The following is a 16,453-nucleotide window of genomic DNA, read 5'->3' as shown; positions in this document are numbered from 1 at the left end:
CTCTCTTCCTCTCTATTTCCTCCTTCTCTCTCAATTTCTCTCTGTCTCTATCCAATAACAAAGAAAGAAAGAAAGAAAGAAAGAAAGAAAGAAAGAAAGAAAGAAAGAAAAACAGAATGAAAAAAAGTTTTAAAAAAACGGAATGAAAAGAAGTTTTAAAAAAAGAATAAAAAAGTTCATAAAATATTAGTTGTTATTTTCAAAATTAATAGTATAGGATACTGACATATACCCTTCTGTATTCTTTTTTTAAAAATTTTTATTTATTTATTTATTCCCTTTTGTTGCCCTTGTTGTTTTATTGTTGTAGTTATTATTGTTGTTGTCATTGTTAGATAGGACAGAGAGAAATGGAGAGAGGAGGGGAAGACAGAGAGGAGGAGAGAAAGATAGACACCTGCAGACCTGCTTCACCGCCTGTGAAGCGACTCCCCTGCAGGTGGGGAGCCAGGGTTCGAACCGGGATCCTTATGCCAGTCCTTGTGCTTGCGCCACCTGTGCTTAACCCGCTGCGCTACAGCCCGACTCCCCCTTTTTTTTTAAATGTTTATTTATTTAAGCTCTGTATTCTTAACTTTTTATAAATATGAACATGTTTCTGTACCTACAACTCAAATAGACAAAATTTTTCTAACTCAAAATCCTCTTCATAGTCCCTTCTAATTATCCTGCCTCAAATACCATTAAGACTTATAACTTTACTGATTTCCATATATATAATTTAACCTATTTTAGTTAAAAAATGGTGTCAGAATAGTCTCTTTCACTAAACATTTTATTTCTGAGATTCACTGAACATTCATAGTATTTGTGAGCCATTAATTTTCATTCAATATTTCCCTTCCATTGTCTGAATAGTACTCAAATAAAAGTTGGTCATTAAGGTAATGTCCACATTGGACCCATTATAAGTAGTGCTAATAAAATCAGCTGCTATCAAAATATGTTCTTGAGTAAATGCATGGTGTGTCATAGGAGAAATTATATAATATACATAGGCATATAATTAAAGCTATAGATTTTTTTCCAAATCCCTTTCCAGAATATTTGTACTAAACTATAATCTCACTAGTAGGACATGCTTGTTCAATTTAATTATAACTTCTCAAACCTATCAATTTTGTGCACAAAAAAATGGTTACTTTTGAGTGGATAAGTATTTGCATAAATTGTCAGTAATTCTCATAACAACCCTTGCCCCATAAAGTGCAATTGTTTTTAGGAGATGAAGAAACATACAAATGAGGTTAATCAATTTCCCAAGTTAAAAAAAATAGCTAATAGTATCAGTTTAAGAACTCAAAATTATTTACCTGACTATATTGTTTCATAATCTTCAAACCATTATAATTCTACTAGTAGAGAGCTCTCTGACAACCATCTGTAAACTTTAAAACTCAGTTAACATTATTGCCATTATAAACATTAACATTATAAACATTAACATTAATGTTTATATATTTTTAAATTATTTGTACATTATCTGAATATTAATTTTGTCAGAAGAAATGCTTCCCCCTTCTTATAGCAGAGTATAATAGAGAGAGAAAAAGAGACACATGTAGCAGTGATGGATTTTAATAGGAGCATTTTAAAGTAAAGCCAATCAACTGATTATGAAATGTCCACACTGCATGTTGAGACTGGGGTGCTAAAGCCAAACTCTCACACGTGGTAACTCGTGCACTGTTACTGTCACCTCCATTTTACACAAAAGGAAAGTAGGCTTCTGAAAAGATAAGAAACATCTATGAATTCATACTGAATTACATCGGTAGTAGGTCAGAGTATATGGAATGCTAGTCATTTATTTTTTAAAAACAAAAGGGTCATTATATTCACCACTGCATTCATAATACCAGGAAGAGTCTGGTTCATATGCACACGAATGGCTGAATAAATAAAGGAGAAAACCCAAATGGGATTTTATTAATATGTTTTTCCTCTAGTGTTTCTTCCAAACTTTTACACAAGTAAATATTCCCCCAACAGAAGGTGTAATTTTAAGCTGTCATTGATTTTTCTAAGTATTTTTTGGAAACTAAAACAATCATTCATTCTGTTAGATATGCACACTTTAAAGTCAAAGACACACATCTGAATCTAGCATTATCACTTAATTGTACGGGAAAATTTGCTCCTTTATATATGCCTTTAATAAATGTCTTTTAGGTGCCTGATAGGAAGTAAAGGGCATGCTTTTGTTTTATGGACATTAGCTATAGTGACTTATATCCTTTGGGATATGGTTCCACAATTTAAAAGTTAAGATACTACTAATATATAATAAGTAATAACAATGTAGATTATTTTATTGATTGCATGAAATAGTTACTCTGAGATAAAACACACATAGCTTCTCTCTTCAAATAGAATGACCACCAAGTTACCAAGCAAACGGTATATGGCTCTAGGTAGAATGGTCACATTTATTATGTTAATTCTTCCAATTCAAGAGCATGGGATAGCTTTCCATTTTCATGTATCTCTATTTCTTTGAAGAGTAACTCACAGTTTTCAGCTTCTAAATCTTTCACTCCCTTTGTTTACCATATTCTTAAATATTTTATTGTTTTTACTGCTATAGTAAAAGGAATTGACTTCAGGATATCTTCTAGGTTAGTGTTTGCATAAATGAATGCCTCTGTTTTTTGTATGTTCATTTTGTAGCCTATCATTTTACTATATTGTTCAATAATTTCCAGGAATAGTCTACTGTTTTTTTTTAAATATTTATTTACTTATTTCCTTTTGTTGCCTTTGTTTTATTGTTGTAGTTATTATTGTTGTTATTGATGTCGTTGTTGGATAGGACAGAGAGAAATGGAAGGAGGAAGGGAAGACAGAGAGGGGAAGAGAAAGACACCTGCAGACCTGTTTCATCAATCGTAAAGCGACTCCCCTGCAGGTGGGGAGCTAGGGGCTTGAACTGGGATCCTTAAGCGGGTCCTGGTGCTTCGTGCCAAGAGCAGTTAACCCACTGCGCTAACCCCCGGACCCCTCTACTGGTTTTTTGTATTTTTTAAAGATTTTCTTTCTTTTATTTTTATTAGTGACAATATTGATTTAAAAAATTATGGAACAACAGGGCGTATAATTCCATACTGTTCCCACTACCAAAGTTCTGAGTCCCTATTCCCTCCATTGGAAACTGCCTTGGTTTTCCTAAGGTCACAGATGTGAGTTGATTATTATTTCTATGAATATTTCCTGTACACATATTAGCCACATTCTCTTTCACTTTCCTTTCATTTTTCCTCTGCCTCTCTGGCTCTGTTTGGAAAAACAAAAAAGGAAAATAAAATTAAATGAAAACAGACTGATTATCAGAGGGAACGGGATGAAGGATATATCAATTACATGGTGAGAGATAGAAATTAAAATTTTGATGACAATCATGATATAGTGTTTACAGATGCCAAATTGTAATACTATAACTGAAATATATATATGTAATTTTTTAAATAAAATGAATAGCACTTTTATTATTAAAAAGTTAATCACGTAACTGCTCATCAGTAACATTTGTTGCTAGGGCACACACAACCTCACTACCTTCCGTTGCTAAGACTTCTTTTACAATGTTAGTATACTCTGAGTAAATACTTTCATGTATGCTTGTTCTCTAGTCATATCTAGACGATATTGTCTACAAGAAACTATGTGCTAAGCAATAGTTATAAAAATAAACATGGCATGACCCAGTGTTTCTGAGATAACAAAATACTGTGCATGTTGGTAGTACTACCAGGAGATATTTGTGTGATTTTATTGATGAGTTTTGAAGTCATTTCATCTCAGTTGTAATTTGTAACCTCCCAAAGGCAGTAATCTAAACACTGTCTTTCTGAAAGAAAATGTTTTTACATCTGTTCACATTTTCCTTGACTGAATTCCTGCCCATCTTCAAATCTCTTTTGAATGATACTATTTTACATTAAAAACCTATACTTGGTTCACTTTCTCAAATTTGCTGTTATTTCTTTTTCTTTTCTCTTTTCTTTTCTTTTGTTTTGCCTCCAGGGTTATTGCTGGGGCTTAGTGCCTGCACCATGAATCCACTGCTCATGGAGGCTATTTTCCCACCTTTTGTTGCCCTTGTTGTTGTGGCCTTGTTGTGGTTATTATTGCTGTTCTTGATGTCACTGGTTGTTGGATAGGACAGAGAGAAATGGAGAGAGGAGGGGAAGACAGAGGGGGAGAGAAAGATAGACACCTGCAGACCTGCTTCACTGCCTGTGAAGGGACTCCCCTGCAGGTGCAGAACCAGGGGCTCAAACCTGGATCCTTATGCTGGTCCTTGCACTTTGTGCCACGTGCGCTTAACCTGTTGCGCACAACCCCCTTGCTATTATTTCTTTCCACAGTTGTTCCCAACATATAGCACCTCAATGAAATTGCTGAATTATGTCTATTAAAACATGTTTCATGCTTTTTTATAATTTTCTATGGGAGTTTATCATCAGTATGACAGAACTGTAAAAAATAACTTAAGTAAATGTATTGTTCCACAGGTGTTACTTATTTTTACTATTTTTTTTCATTTTATGACAATTTTTAAATCATGAATTCGAATATCAAAACCTTCTAAATTCATTTTAAGTGGATAAGAGAGTTATCTTTTAGGTTACATACCTTTCCTTGCAATGTCTCCCGAATTCATATCCCCAGCACACTACAAAGAACTGCCCTAACACCTGGAGAAGCTTTGATGTGGAGTTTCTCTTGGTAACAATCTGGAAAAGTCAAACTAGGGCAGTAAGACCAAGGTGACAAAACATTTATATATATCTGTGTTAGCACATATGAACTACATTGAAAAAGTTTTACTCTTAACTTTTTTTTTATGTAAGTACATGTTGCTTAGCCACTCAAGGACCACTGTGCATAAAAGACAAAATCCTACACTCAATAATGTACTACTCTGAAGTCATTTATAAGTTGTTACTTTATGTAAATCTTTTAAGATATAATAGTGTGCAAATAGAAATTAAAGAGGTCAAAATATTTAAGTACCTTTTCAAGTAATCAATAGTCATCAGTCATAAAATTTGTTTAATTCCACATTAAGTAGAATTTCCATGTAACTAAAAGATAAAATAATATGAAGATAATCATCAGGATATTCCACAAATAATTGCATAGCTTCTAACTAAATAATTATGACTAATTCCTGCCCATCATACCTTTGTTCTTATTCTCTGTCCATATAATAAGGAAATTTTTCAATGTTTAATGTTTAAAGGAATAAATTCTGTCCATAATGTTTAAAAGAATACATTCTTGTCCATTAGTAGTTTGCATGTCAATAATAATAAAAACAACTTTATTCTGATAATGTATAGTCTGTTAGCATTTTGATGTGGTCGATAAAATGTAAGTGATTAGGGGAAAATGTTAGGGTACTTTTTAATTGTGGAATTAAATTTAGTAAGACTTTCCATAGGAAATTGTCATTATATTGAAACAAAAAAGACTCAAAGAGCTTTACTTAATCTCTGATTCCATGAAACTAGAGTCAAATCAAAATAATCAAACCAGAAATACATTCTGCATTTCCTTTCTACAGGCTCACTTCTTCATTGAAATATAAAAAGATAAAATACAAAGGAAACCCACACTATTTTCTCATTTGTAGTAGACACACTGAATGATGTGGGCCAACAAAATATCACCACTCGTCTGGATAGTGTGCTTACTTTGGAATGAATGCAGCCCAGGTTCGATCCAGGGCCACACTGCATTGGACAGAAGTTTAGTACTGCAGTGTCTTTTCCTCTAGCTCAGCCTCTCTATTAAACATAATAATAGTAATAAATAAGGAAATTGAATAGTGGAAAGTAATCATAGTAATGCAAATCTTTTACAATCTTTTTAAAATATATATCTTTATTTATTGGATAGAGACACTCAGAATTCAATAGGATAAGAGGAGATAGAGAGGCAGAGAGACACCTACAGCATTGTTTCACCACTTGCAGAGTTTTCCCCTTACAGGTTGGGAATGGGGGCTCAAATCTGGGTCCTTGAGCACTGCCACATATGCACTCAACTAGGTGCAAAGCCACCTGGTCCCGATCTTTTACTATTTTACAAAGCGTCACATAGCTTGAAATTAGAAAACCAAGATTCTTTCTAGTAGTAATCCAATAAGAAAAAATCTATATCCGGTCTCCTAACATGGCTTTTCTTATGGGACCACTAGACCAGCCCAATGGTAACCCATGCAGCTAAACAACAGAAATTTTCCATCATTTCATTAAAAATTTTTCAATTACTATGCTTGCTTCCGCAGCACATATGCTAAAAAAATACTCAATTACTCATTAGCAATCAATTAGTTATATTTAATATTGAATAGGTAAAAATTTTGACTTACTATGTAAAAATTATCAAGTTATATGATTCCAACAATTGACATATATGGTGCTGACAATGCCAAATAATGTGGAATGTTTCTTTTTTTTTTAATTTCTTTATTGGGGGATTAATGGTTTACAAGAATGTTTATTTTCTTGATAATTAAGTACATTTTTTCTAATTGAAATTGAAGTCTATATGCATAGTGGAATACTACTCAACTGTTAACAAAGATGAAGCTATCCTCTTTGTGTCCTCTTGATGAAATTTGATGTTGCATGAAATAAGGCAAAAAGTGAAGGACAGATATTAAATGAAGTTTATAGTGTAGTTTTGAGTATCTTTCACTTTCAAATATTAAAAATAAAAATTTAGATTTTTTTGTCAAAGTTGGATAGACATTGACTATACAGATTTTTTATTTATAGTTTATTTGAATGCAGATCTTTTTTCTTTGAAGTTCAAGTGAAGAAAAAATTATATTGGGGCCAGGTGGTGGCATACCTGATTGATCACACATATAATAATGTGCAAGGACCTGGGTTCGATCCCCTAATCCCTACTTGCAAGGGGAAAGCTTTGCAAGTGGTGAAGAAGTGTTGCAGGTGCCTCTCTCCCTCTCTACCACTTCCTCCCTTCTCAATTTCTGGCTGTCTCTATCTAATAAATAAATTAGGATAATACAAAAAAAAAAGGAAAAAGTCATATTTGAGGAGTAATGCCTTTGAACATGCTTAGTGACTTGATCCCTTGTGAAAGGAAACTGTGGGGACCAGACTGTGGTGCCTTTGGTTAAGTGCACACATTGCCATGCATAAGGACATGGGTTTGAGCCCCTACTTCCTATCTTCAGGGAAGACCCATGATAAGTGGTGAAGCAGGTCTGCAGGTGTTTATGTTTCTCTCTCACACTCTACCTCTGATTCCTTTCCCAGATTTTCTTTGTCCTATCCAGTAAAATGGAGAGGAAAAAAGAAATAAAATGGTTGCTGATAATGGAAGATTCACAGGGGTTGCATCAAGCTTCAGGGATAAGCAATGAACAAATGAACAAACAAATAAAGGGAGAAAGGAACTTCTTAATAATTATGTTCAGTTCTTGCATCAGCAGCAAGTATACTACAGTTGCAACAGTGGGATGGTACAGAGAAAATTAATATGGTACTTGTGTAATGATGACATGTAAGTTCACAAAACTTTCCCTATAATAGACACACTGACCTGTGGTATAGAATTGAGAGCCCATAAGTAAGCCCCCACACCTATGGACCTGTAATTTTTGACAAAGGTGCCCAGACTAATAAATGGGGAAAGGAGAATCTCTTCAGTAAGTGGTGTTGGAGAAATTGGGTTGAAACATGAAGAATAAAACTGAACCACTATATTTCACCAATGAGAAAAGTAAATTCCAAATGGATCATTTGGATGTCAGACCAGAAACTATCAAATACTTAGAGGAAAGTATTGTTAAAACTTTTTCCATCTAAATTTTAAAGGCATCATCATTGATAAATATCCAATTACAAAGAAGACTAAAACAAAAATAAAACAGTGGGATTACACAAAATTAAAAAGCTTCTGCAAAGCAAAAGAAATCACTATCCAAGCAAAGAGACCCCTTACAGAATGGAAGAAGATCTTTATATGCCATACATCAGACAAGAGGCTAATAACCAAAATAAATAAAGAACTCACCAAACTCAGCAACAAGAAAATAAATAACCCTGTACAAAAATGGGGGGGGAGATATGAACAGAATATTCACCATAGAAGAGACCCAAAAGGCCAACAAACATGAATAAATGCTCTAAGACAATGTCAGAGAAATGTAAATAAGGTCAACAATGAGATATCACCTCACCCCTGTGAGAATGCCACACATCAGAAAAGGTGGCAGCAACAAATGCTGGAGAGACTGTGGGGACAAAGAAACCCTTCAGCACTGCTGGTGGAAATATAAATTAGTCCAACCCCTGTGGAGAGCAGTCTGAAGAACTCCCAGAAAGCTAGACCCTATGGCCCTACAATTCCTCTCCTGGGGACATATTCTAAGGAACAAAAAACACCCACCTAAAAAGATTTGTGTATACCTATATTCATAGCAGCACAATTTGTAATACCCAACTGTTGGATCCAGGTGTCCAACAAAAGATGAGTGTTACATATACACAGTATATAAATTTGTGATATATGTACACAATAGAATACTATTTAGCTATTAAAAATGGTGATCTCATTTTCTTCATCTTATCTTGTTTGGAGTTTGAAGGAATCATATTAAGTGAGATAATTCAGAAAGAGAGGGATGAATATGGGATCATCTCACTCATAGACAGAAATTGAAAAATACTACCATGACGCCAACCTGCATTTCCTGGACAGATGACCTCACCTATGTGGAGCCCCACCTCCCCAGAGCCATGCCCCAGTAGGGAAAGGTAGAGACAGGCTGGGGTAGAGATTGACCTGTCAACTCCCATGTCCAGTGGAGAAGCCATTTGATTGTCATCAGCAGTATAAAAGAATATGTAACAAAATACTTTCCTAATATAGCAATGATAACCTTACTACTTAGATTTAATATTGGCAAACATTTCTAAAGTTTTGTTATGTGGAAAACTGAGAAATGTTATGCACCTACAAACTATTGTATTTACTGTCGACTGTAAAACATTAAGCCCCAATAAAGAAATAAAAAAATTTCTAAAGTTATAGCCAATATGTCTTCTGTTGAACTTGAGAAGAATTAGACTTCAGCTAAACTACTATGAAATTACTATGCTTGAAAAAATTCAAGAACTCTGGCTGTGATTTTCTTTGAATTTAAGAAGTCATTTGAGACACAACCACCAAGCTAATAGAAAGCTTAGCCATCCAAACTGTACACTGGGTTAAATTTGTGCTTCTGTATGAGAATCTAACAAACATTCCAAAAATACTGCTTAAATTTTTATTTCTGATTTTTTTTTGTCATTTGTCTTTCTCTGTTATTGAGCAGCATGCTTCTTTTTTTTTTTTTTTAATGTATTTACCTTTTGTTGCCCTTGTTTTTTATTGTTGTTGTAGTTATTGATGTCGTCCTTGTTAGGACAGAGAGAAATGGAGAGAGGAGGGGAAAACAGAGAGGGGGAGAGAAAGATAGACACCTGTAGACCTGCTTCACCTCCTGTGAAGCGACTCCCCTGCAGGTGGGGAGCCAGGAGCTCAAACCTGGATCCTTACACAGATCCTTGCGCTTGCGCCACGTGCGCTTAACCCACTGTGCTACTGTCCGACTCCCGAGCAGCATGTTTCTATGCAGGAGATCATGTAAAGTAAAATAAAAATAGCATGCTTAGAGATATTGAGGTTGGTGGAGTATGTAACAATAACTAGTTAGGTTCCAGATTCATTGGCAGGAAGAGATTCTGAAGGCATATGCTACATAGAGAGAATCCAATAATTCTGTTCTTTTGGTCTCTCCTCTACAAATTTCCAACCAAGGGAAATAACTCAAGGATAAAGAGAAAAAAAAAATGCATTACCTAAAAATTTTCCCTCTGTGAAGTCTTACAAGGTATAATAAAATATATTTGCAAAAGTTACTACTATGCTTATAGAAGAAAAAAGATCTACTAGGTAAAAAAATAGATGATAAATTTTGGGATTTTTCTTGCCAACTTTGAGCAAGTTAAAACAGAAAGAATAAAGATCAAACAGGCATATATATATATATATATATATATATATATATATATATATGCAAAAAAGTGGCAAATAAAATTAACATCAGGGCCAAATCTATAAATTTAGGTTTTCTTCTGAATGATTGAACCAGTTATTTGATAATAACTCATAGGAATCTTAAATTTTTTTTAATGTACAGCCCTTGTTAAGTCAGAGATAAAATATTCTTTTTAAAAACTATTTATTTATTTATCTACTTATTAGATAGAGACAGAGAGAAACTAAGAGGGAGGGGAGATAGAGAGAGAAAGAGACAGAGAGACATCTGCAGCCCTGCTTCACCACTCATGAAACTCACCCCCCCCCCCCGTTGTTTTTGACGGGTTAGGTTGTTTTCGCCGGGCTGGCTTCACGGGCAGGTAACAGACGACCAGGGACTCATAGTTGAGCTGTAGGCAATATCTTTTTATTCATGCAGGACGCAGCACAATCTAAGACAAGCTAAGCTAAACTCAAGGTAAAGTACTCTAAAACTCACAATGCTGTCTTTATATATACTTCCCAAGTAGGGTGGAAACAGGATGTGACATAGAGAGGGTGGAGAGAAAAGTGACTGGTGAAAATCAGAGTGTGTCAAAGAGGGGGCAGATTAGGCAAGAATCCTATCACTGAACCACAAATGCCCTGGAGGGAGGGTGGAACTTGTTAACAGTGGTTATGTAAATAAAATAGTGTTAAGCAGGGGGGATTTAAACCAAATGAAACAGAAGGGGTCTCATGCATACCAACACCCCCCCCCCCCCGCAAGTGGAGACCAGGGGCTTGAACCTAGGTCCTTGTGCACTGTAATGTGTGTGCTCAACCAAATGCACCACCACCTGGTCCCTCAGAGATAAAATACTCTCAAACTAGAACTGTGTGTAGATGTAGACTTCTTATGAAAGTATACACACACAAAAAAGAGTTGTGTACATTTAGTTATATAGACGATTGCTTACTAATAGTCCTCATGGTTGTTGGAGAAAGAATTATCCTTGCTTGGGGAAATATTAGTCTTAAAAATCTTTTTCACTAATATTTTCTTTCTTTCTACTCTCTGTTATTAAGATAACTTTGATATTCTTTTTTTCTATTGAGCAGGTTCTCCTCATACCTACCTTTACCCATGCACTTTGAAACACACTGAGCTTGAGAGTCGGGCGGTAGATAGCACAGCGGGTTAAGCACACGTGGCGCAAAGTGCAAGGACCGGCTTAAGTTTCCTGGTTCCAGCCCCTGGCTCCTCACCTGCAGGGGAGTCCCTTCACAGATGGTGAAGCAGGTCTGCAAGTGTCTATCTTTCTCTCCCCCTCTCTGTCTTCCCCTCCTCTCTCCATTTCTCTCTGTCCTATGCAATAACGACGACATCAATAACTACAACAATAAAACAACAAGGGCAACAAAAGGGAATAAAAAAATAAATATTTTTTAAAAGAATAGGCTAAAACTGGGCAGCCTATCTTTAGAAAAAAAAAAAGAAACACACTGAGATTATAGAAAAAATTATGCTAACTTCAAGCTTTATTATTCTTTCCAAAAATGTAGGATTTTTTTTTTCTCTCTCAAGGGTTATTGCTGGAGCTTGGTGCCTGCATTAATCCACTGCTCCTGGAGGCTATTTTTCCCTTTTTGTTCCCTTGTTATTATTGTTGTTGTTATTATTATTGTTGTTATTGCTGTCATTGTTGCTGGATAGGACAGAGAGGAGGGGAAGATTGGGGGGGAGAAAGACAAACACCTGAACGCCTGCTTCACCACTTGTGAAGCCAACCCCCTGCAGGTGGGGAGCTGAGGGCTCGAACCAGGTTCCTTCAGCTGGTCCTTGTGCTTTGTACCATATGCATTTAACCTGCTGAGCTACTGCCCAAACCCCCCTCCCTTTTTTTTTGTTTTTACAATTTTTATTGATTCAATAATGATTGACAAGACTGTAGGGTAAGAGGAGGTACAACTGCATACAATTCCCACCACCAGAGTTCTGTATCCCATCCCCTCCATTGGAAGTTTCCTTATTCTTTGTCCCTCTGAGAGTACGGACCCAGGACCATTATGGGGTGCAGATACTGGGTGGTCTGGCTTCTGTAATTGCGTCTCTGCTGGACATGGGTGTTGGCAGGTGTATCATAGCTCCCAACCTATTTGTATCTTTCCCTTGTGGGACAGGGGTCTGGAGAGGGTCCCAGGGTACATTGGTGAGGTTGTCTTCACAGGGAAGTCAGGTTGGTGTCATGGTAACATCGGCAACTTGATAACTGAAAAGTGGTAAGATATAAATAAGGCAGAACAAATTACTTAATGATCAGTAACCTAAAGGTAAGAATACAACAGTTGACATTTAGGGATCTCCATTTTGGAAAAAGCTAGGAAGTCTTTTTTAGGTATATTACAAGGGGCCCCTGATTTACTAATTTTTGCCTGTGCCCACCAGCTAAAATGCAGGTGGCCTAAAGCTATTGTTTGGGAAGATGGTGTCAGAGTTGGAAATAGTACTAGAAAGCTGGATTATGGCAGAGAGTAGTTCCCAAATATGGGGAAATATATAAATACCATCAACTGTAGACCCTGTTGATCTGATTTGGGGCCTATATTCAACAAAGGAGCCTGTGTAACCTCTGCATCCCTATAAGTCTGAGCTCACCTTCCATGGTCATACTATATTTAAAAGAAAATGACTAAGGAGATGATAGAAGTGGTTAATTGAATGATTAGAAGAATTTTAGGACACTGGTGATGGATATGGTATCCTTAAAGTTAAAGAAGTATAAAACTATACTCCTGAAATATATATAGTGTTTTACTTACAAATAGGGATGCATTGGATCGACCTTCTCGTGGTGCATCCTGTGAGTACCCATTTATTGGGGAAACTGACGATCCTTCCTAGCCAACTGAATCTACATGGATCCCAGTCACTTTCAAAGCCAGCAACAAGCAGACATCAGGCTCAACCTGACGCTGTTGACTGGCTACGGAAGAAGGGCAAACGCTAGAAGAAGAACTTACAAATACATAAGCTCTCAAAGAATGTAAAGAAGGAAAAAGCATAACTTTTAAATTACCACAAAATAACTCAGAAATATATCAATTAAGGTAACAAAATAAATAATAAAGGCATCATGATTTTATTCCCAATAAAACTTGGTAGCAAGAAATCCAGATGAACATAATGTTGTAGACAGTGAGATCAAGACTTATCTATTGCAATCAGAGAAAGTGAAAGAAAATCCTTGCTGGAGTTTATAAACCAAAACTATGCAGCAGGTACACCTCACAATATAGGAATATAGTATCTAGCATTTGTAGTAATATGGGTGAGTGACTTCAAAATCATTCAATGAAATTGAAAAAGAAAGAAAGAAAGGAAGGAAGAAAGGTAGAAAGAAAAGAAACTACGAATATAGGAGAATACATAAGAGAATTGAGAATGTATATGATTGCTTGCTCTAAGCTCTTGAATTTCCAGAGTATCCATTAGATGTACTTTTAAAATGACAAACTCTACTCAAGAGAAAAAAACACTGCAAATAGAAACCAAATTGGGCATGACAAGTATGCTGTGTCAAGGGAAATAGGAACGTGAGATAGTTGTGGGGGTAACAGATACAGAAAATATTGTTAATAAGAAAGTTCAGGGGCTGAGTGGTGGCACATCTAGTTGAGCGCACATGTTGCAATGTGCAAAGACCTTGGTTCAAGTCCCCAGACCCCACCTGCCAGGGGAAAGCTTTGTGAGTGGTGAAGCAGTGCTGCAGGTGACTCTCTGTCTCTTTCCCTTCTCCATCACCCCTTCCCTCTCAATTTCTGGCTGTCTCTATCCAATAAATAAATAAAGATAATAAAAAAAGAAAATATTTTTAAAAATTCAAAAACCCACATCAGAGAGATCTAAAATGAGTAATTTTAATGTATAAATACATAAATGTGTAAATGGGTAAAATACCTTTCCCAAAAGGAAAAAAAAAAATTCTGCCCCCCCCCATTCCTACTGGCAATTCTTCTAAACTTCAAGGTTAATACATCACAAAGGATCTTAAAGTTGTTCTAGCACATAAAAAGGAAAACCATAAAAATTCCCTTTATATAGTAAAAACACTATTATGCAATGCCAGTAAGCATCTAATTAAAAACAATGATTTCAATGGAAATAAGTAAAACATTTTACTTAATGCACATACTGGAAGCAAATGTTTCTGATATTAGAATACTAGAATAAAGAAGAAGCACTCATTATTTATTCTACTCTTGAACATATGCCAGTTGTAATTAGTTAAGGGGAAAAATCACAAGTACAAGTAGAAAAGTAAGTCAAAGCTTTCTTTGCCAATATTAGGATTTTTATAAATATATGAAATGTCCAAAGTTACTGTGAATGTTTATGGAATTTGTTAGGACAATAAAGTTCATATATGGTAACTAATATAAGCTTTTATATTAAAAACTATAGTGTATTGACAAAGACCTATTTACAATATCTATAAAATATGTAACAAAAAATTGCAAATATTTTCTGAAGAAATTATTAAAACAGTCCAAGAAGGTTATGAAAAATTGTCATTTTGACGTGTTATTTTTTTTTTCCAAAAGCAGACACATGGGGGTAGGTGGTAGCACACCTGGTTAAGTGCTCACATTATAGTATGCATAGACCTGGGTTCAGGCTATTGGTCCCCACCTGCAGGAGGAAAGCTTCATGAGTGAAGAAGCAGGGCTACAGGGGTCTCTCTGTTTCTTTCTCTCTCTATCTTCCCCTCCCTTTTAAGTTTCTCTATCTCTATCCAGTAACAAAAATAAAAATATTTTAAAAAGATTATAAAAATGTTAAATGCAATATACTATTATATTGCATTTATTATTAGTATGTCATATTTATTATCATAACAATGTTAAAATAAAGTTACAACATGCTTATCTAAAAGTAATGTCAGCAAATACATAGCTAGTGAAAAAATAGAAATATCAGCAAAAACACATTTACATTGTACTTTAATGTGTGATAAAATTGGCATCTCAATTCATGTGAGAGATGGCCCATTAAATAAGACATCAGGTAAATGAGAAGTAATTTTGAAAAGTTTTAAAATTAAGTCTATACTTCACAATATGTAGTAGCAAGATACAGGTCAGGGATTTAAATGCAGAAATGAAACACATATATAATGGAAAATATGTGTGAATTACATTATGACTTGAGAGTTACAAGAATCTTCATAAATACAATTGGGGGGGTGGTAGTGCGGTGGGTTAAGGGCACATGGCGCAAATCTCCAGGACCGGCAAAAGGATTAATTATTTATGAAATGGAAACACTGACATGACCATAGGATAACAGGGGTACAATTCCCACCACCAGAGCTCCATATCCCATCCCCTCCCCTGATAGCTTTCCTATTCTTTAACCCTCTGGGAGTATGGACCCAGGGTTATTATGGGGTGCAGAAGGTGGAAGGTCTGGCTTCTGTAATTGCTTCCCCACTGAACATGGGCATTGATAGGTTGATTCATACTCCCAGCCTGTCTCTCTCTTTCCCTAGTGGGGCAGGGCTCTGAGGAAGCGGAGCTCCAGAAAACATTGGTGGGGTCATCTGTCCAGGGAAGTCCATTTGGCATCATGGTAACTTCTGGAACCTGGTGGATGAAAAAGAGTTAACATATAAAGCCAAACAAATTGTTGACAAATCATGAACCTAAAGGCTGGAATATTGCAGAGAAGATTTAGAGTCTCTGTTTTGGAAAAAGCTAGTAGGTCTATTTTAGGTATATTCCGAAGGGCCCATCACTTTATTAGTTTTTGCCTGAGCCTGACATCTGATATGCAAGTGCACCCAGGTTATTGTCTGCGGAGATGATGTCACTGCTGGAAAAAGGGCTAGAAAGCTGGATCAGGGAAGAGAGTAGCTCCCAAATATGGGAAAAGTATATGAATATTCTTGACTGTAAGCCCCGTTGATTTGATTGGGGCCCACATTCAGCATAGGAGCCTATATGACCTCTACATCCCTGCAGATCTAAACTTGCATTCTATGGTCATCAATAGGAACATTCTGAGTTGCAGCAACTTCAGGAACCATCTTCTTCAGGTGGTAGATAGAGTATGTTATCCAACCCTCCTTTTGGAGGATGGAACATTCTCTACAATTGTTGCTCCACATTGTACTTTTATTTTTATATAAGCCCAAATTTGAAGTTCTGAGTGCATAAAAATGTGTATGTGTGTATGAAAGAAATTATTCAACACAAAATATATTAAAATCTACATATATTTATAAAATATTGCCAATATTTGCTGTTAATATGAATTCTTTGTACATTTTTGTAATCTGCAATTGAAAATGTTGTCTTGGTGAATGCAAAATAAGCACTAAGTTATTCTAAATGTTTTTGTTTCCCT

This window comes from Erinaceus europaeus, chromosome 17 (genome assembly GCF_950295315.1).
Source record: "Erinaceus europaeus chromosome 17, mEriEur2.1, whole genome shotgun sequence".
Taxonomy (NCBI): Eukaryota; Metazoa; Chordata; class Mammalia; order Eulipotyphla; family Erinaceidae; genus Erinaceus; species Erinaceus europaeus.
This window is presented reverse-complemented; position numbering follows the sequence as displayed.